The sequence below is a fragment of the Polistes dominula genome, unplaced genomic scaffold, assembly GCF_049000335.1.
Source record: "Polistes dominula isolate Pdom_NZ unplaced genomic scaffold, Pdom_raw_medaka contig_540, whole genome shotgun sequence".
In the NCBI taxonomy this organism is placed as follows: Eukaryota; Metazoa; Arthropoda; class Insecta; order Hymenoptera; family Vespidae; genus Polistes; species Polistes dominula.
Window position 1 is genome coordinate 53,186 of NW_028301022.1, and position 5,590 is coordinate 58,775.

Sequence of the window (5,590 nt, forward strand, 5' to 3'; positions counted from 1 at the left end):
AGAGAAGGTCGTAGGTAAGTTGAGGGCTGCAGTAATATCCTGGTACCGTGAGCGTTTGCTCGCCAAACCCGACCAGGGCAAGGTGTATGAGGTCACCTCACGGTCCAGGATAGCGAATCATTTCATGCGGAGTGGCAGAAACACCCGCTTCGCTGATTAGCGCTTTGTGCCCCGAGCCCGCCTTGGCGTTCTCCCTCTTAATGGGGCGAGACGCTGGGGGGACGGTAACAAGCGTTGCCGGCTATGCGGGGACGTGGAAACTATTCCGCATGTTCTAAACCACTGCAACCCTCACTCTGCAGCACGATAATTCCGGCACTACGCCATAGTTGAACGCCTCTTCAAGGCAAACCGCGCGCGTATGGTCGTCCGCGTAACCAGGCTGTTGAAGAGTCGAGCCCCCCTAATAGGCTATTGCGGCCCGACATTGTAATCCGGAATGAAGCGGAAAAAACGGTTACCATCGTCGATGTATTTGTTCCATTCGAGAACCGGAGGGAGGCCCTGGACATAGCCCGTGAGCAAAAAATTATTAAATACACCCCCCTAGCCGGTGAACTGCATGCTCGCGGGTATAAGACAGTGGTCATCTCTTTTGTGGTAGGAGCTTTAGTTGTCTGGGTCCACAGAAATAAGGAGACCATCGACCGCCTCAAAATAAGTAAGTTTTTTAGCGCAATGATGAGGCGGTTGATGGTCCAGCGATACAATAAGGTGGTCGTGGGACATGTACGTCGAGCATGTGTCCGGTACCCGTCAGTACTAGCGGCGCTACCTTGCCTGAACAGGGGCCGAGTTGCGACTAACTTATTATCGTTATTGTTGACTAGATATTTATTTATTTATTTAATTATTTATTACAATACCTCCTTTATAATTATCTTTGCTTTGTATTACTCACATATGTACCTTAATGCGGTATTTATTTACTTATCTACTTCTCTGATTATATGTTTAATATTTATAGTTCTATATCTTTTTCTATTATATTTTAGCACGTATCGTCGTAATTTGTATACTAAAAAAGCTGATAATTATTCATTATATGTGCCACCCTTTGGGGACTATTTTTGTATTTTCACCCTTAACCGGGGAAGTTTTTTTGTATAAATTTATCAATAAATCTGTTCTTATCAGTTTAATTTCAGATAAGGCATTTCATAGAATTGCCAGAATATTAGCTATATTTTTGTAACTGGGCGGAATTCCGGAGCTTGCTTCGGGTTCGCCGCAGGTTGAGCCAGTATTGCAGTACCGCTTTATTCAGCCCAACAATTATATTAAAAGAATAAAATAGTTAATATTCTAGCAGATACTGCACTTTGATCTAAATCAAAAGTTTAGTGTCTAAGTGACGAAAATTCGGAAATTGTGATTTATCGGGTTTCGTTGCGCATATTCTCGCGTGTTTAGTGCTTCACAAATTTATTTTTCTTGTTTTGCGTATGTTATATTTATTTCTTGCGTGTTCGTGTCGTCCGTTGCCGTAATTACGTGAAATTTTACCTCTGTATATATATATATATATATATATATATATTTATTACCGAGTAAATTATTTCAAATTTCCGTAATTACGGTAACATAACCGTATGTTAATCTAATACTGTTAGGGAAATGAGTGGTTTTAATTGATAAGGACGCCGAGCATTTGCATTGAGTGGTCGGATTTATTTAAAAGACAGCGTACACCGCGTGTCGGTTAAGAGATTCAAATGAGAAGCCGTTGATCAAATACCTTTTTGTATTTTTACACTGAAGTTGTTACGATGAGAAGACTAGAGCAGGCTTAATTATAATAATCAGTAAAAACTGAACGATGCTGATTATATTAATCACACTGAACTTGTACTTAATGAGAAGACTTATGGTTTAACTGAGAAGACACGTGTGTTTTGTATGAGATCGAGAGTACTAATGAGATGACTTTTTGTGATGTAATGAGAAGACACGTGTTACGTATGTAACAGCAAAGAGATGACTGACTGACTGAGAAGCCGGCGTCACGATGATTCTTCAACCGCCGTGATGAGTTATGACGAGTCCGCACAGAGCGACAACTGTCACGAGTTCTCATTGGGCAGAATAAATCCCAAGCAAATACTTTGACGTTATTGCGAGAATCTATTTATTGAAGTGAGAACTTCTTTAGAATTGAAGTGATTTGAGAAGTAAAGAAACGGAAAAAGAGCTATGTAATAAAGCTATGAAATGGCTGCTATACTAAATAACGAGAGAAAGAGAGACAAACATATACGATTAAGCCTGCGAGAGAGAGACGGAATATGGCTATACAGTTTTTCCTATTCTCGGTCTCCTCTTTATGCTATGCTTCGTAGTTACCGCTCCTAGTTTTATATGTGTGTGTTTGTGCGCGACTGCATACTACAAAGCGTGGACACGTATTCTTTCGATACTCGAAATGTTTGTAAGTACAAACGATAGAAAGGTAAAAGAATAAAGAGAGATAAGCACGTAGGTATGCACAAAAGTATAAGGTCCTAACAAACCGACAGTCGAAATAAAGAAAGAAGGTGCAGGGTCTGTTTTTATTTTACTAAACGTGGTATTTCTTTTCTATTTAAAAATGTTTATTATTTATTGAAAAATTATTATTAAATTATTTATTTCGCAAATATGATAATTACCAATTCAGAAATATATAGAATATAATAATTGTATTGTCTGCAATATTTTACAAAAAAATGAAATGATTATCAGATACATCAAAGAAAAAATTAAACAACATTGTAGAATATTTTTCTTATAAATATCCAAAGACATGTTTTTTAATTATACTTTTGTGTATTTAGAAAATTTATAATAATTTTTAATAAAATAGAAAAGTTTTTAAATAGAAGAAACTAGACACGTGACAAAAACAAATAAACCTTATTTACTTTATATTTCCAATAAAAATAAAATAATATAACTTATTTTAAAAATATGGAAAAAAATATAAAAAATAAATTTTTAAAAAAATTTTTATTATTTTTAAATAAAACAACGAAAATAGAAATAAATTTTAAAATCGTTGTAATTCAAAACCCGATAAAACGAAAAAAATACGACCAGAATTGTCCCCTTTTTTACAGCATCTACAGTTATTAGTTGCTACACAAAAAGAAATACTTGTGTACGCTAACCCATGATAAAGATATCTCGCATTCACAGAAAGTGTGAAAAGTGTAAGAGAAAAAAAATTCATTTACCTGAGTTTCAAAAAAAATATATTATATTTACTTGGATTAGAGGACGGCGTATCTTTCTGTCGACAAATATTTTACAATTTTCGTCTCTATCTATGGCTATCGCATTCAGCATTCCATCTTGATAGATAGAATTTTAAAAATATTAGTTATTGTCAACTACCTACACCCCAAGGTCAGTTCCTTATCATGAGAAAAGAATTATAAAAAACAGGGAAGGTCTGTTGAAATTCGATCTACATTTATTATATTTATTATTGATGCGATAATATTCATGCCTATAGCTTTTTTTTACAACGTGTCATATCTTTTCTATTTCAAATTGTTTCTATTTTATTGAAAAATTAGTATTAAATTCTTTATTTCGCAAATATGAAAATAAATAATTATGAAGTACATAGAATATATAATAATTGTATTGTCTGAAATATTAAAAAAAAAAAAAGATTACCAGATACATCAGAGGAAAAGAATTAGAGAATACTGTGAAATAAATTAGGAGCAGCTGACAAATACCGTTCAAAAGCAAGTAAATTACTGTTATATTATTATTTTGCTTTTTCATAAAATATATTTGATGAATAAAGATAAAATATATATATTAAATTTGATTTTTATATGTTTTTATGAAAAATATCCAAAGAGATCTGATGACCCATGCATATATGAAAATTATATTATAAATTATGATATTTGCGTATTTAGAAAACTTATACTAATTTTTCAATAAAATAAAAACATTTTTAAGATGTTGAACGCCGAGCGCTAATCGGTGGATCTTACCACGGAGATGAAATTTGAGACTCGTAGTGTACACAGTTCGATAAGCTGAGAGAGCGATACGATTTAATGCATTTTTTAGATTTTTCGTTGTTCAGATCTCTATTTAGACAAGAGTATTTAGAAAGATAAATTTGTGGTCCAAAGAATAAATATGAGATATGGTATAAATAATAAGGGTCTCGCGCGAAGTGTGGCAGGCTATAGAGTTGAAATAACATTTCTAGACAATATCTTTATTAGATCTCTCATTGCATTTTACCAGAACCTTCGTTCAGTCCAGCAGTATATTTCATATTTTTTTCGTTACGTCTTTATTTCGTCTGTCCTAAAATGTTTGTTAGCAGCGCAAGAATGTAGATGAAAACGGGAAATTGAAAACCATCCTAACAAAAAAAATGTTATACCTGAGTTTTGAAAAAAGGAATATTTATATTTACTTAATTTTTGACGTATTATATTTCCTTTGATATACATCCTACTATTTTTGTGTCTATTTATAACTATCGCATTCAGCATTCCATTTTTATTGCTTGAATTTGAAAAAGTGTACTTTTTATCAGCTATTTCATCCAGAGACGATACTGGTTACTTTTATTATATATAGTAATAATATTATAATAAATAAATCTTACAATTATCTTACTCTTGAAACTGTGTATTTGTCTCATTCTCTCGAAACTTACATAGATTTTTGAAGGTTTCACTTCTAAACTTCTTATCAGTTTCACTTCTTACCCTTGACCTTGTTTATCCCACCATTTCTTATCCTTTGTTTTCCTTTCAAACGAATCCCCAACGTTCACAGATATACCTGTCAACGTTGTTACCTTTCTCTTTCCTTCCCGATCATCTTTCGAATCTTCGTAACGTTTAAATCTATTCGTTTTATTTATTTTTTATTCGTTTAATTTATTTAATACACGCTGCGTCATTTAGGCACGGTTAAAAAAGGCAAGGAAGGCGGGCTCTGTACCGACTTGGTAATGTCTCGCCTGCCGGCGGATACCGGTTATCCTTCGCGACGCCGTGAGCGAGACCTGTTTTATCGACTGTGATAAAATAAAAATTTTACGCCCTGGGGCCACATTTGGCAACTAATTTATTTTATTTTATTTATTTCCTTTTTTATTTATTCTATCTTATCTATCTATTGACTTTTTTATTTATTTCATTTTTTTTAGTGACTTTATTTATTCTATTTTTTTTTTATTTATTAACTTTTTTACTTATTTTATTTTACTTTATTGACTTTTTTATTTATTTTATTTTATTTTTTTTTATTAGTTTATATAATATTTGTTTCATTATGACATCGCTCACGGCGGCCCAGGTCGGTGCGGAGTACGTTAGGGAAATAAATATTTTAAACCCTACCGTCACAGAGCTACGGTGCGAGACTCTGTCCTGCCGAAAAATGTAGGCAGGATGCACCGCGATGGTCGTCAAAATGGGATCTTTACGGGGTGAAGGAGGCATTAAGACTATATTAAAAATCTAAAAATAAACCACAAGAACATAAATTATAAAATCATTCATAAATGTGCAGTGTGTGGTTACATTGGCGATGGGGTATATGCCTGTCGTCGTGTAACCATGCA

At 33.6% G+C, this 5,590-nt stretch overlaps 1 pseudogene; it reads left to right on the top strand.

Annotated features, from left to right (window-relative positions):
* The first annotated feature begins 1,106 nt into the window (after positions 1 to 1,106).
* Positions 1,107 to 1,277, top strand: LOC149031967 (U2 spliceosomal RNA; annotated as a pseudogene).
* The last annotated feature ends 4,313 nt before the right edge of the window (positions 1,278 to 5,590 follow it).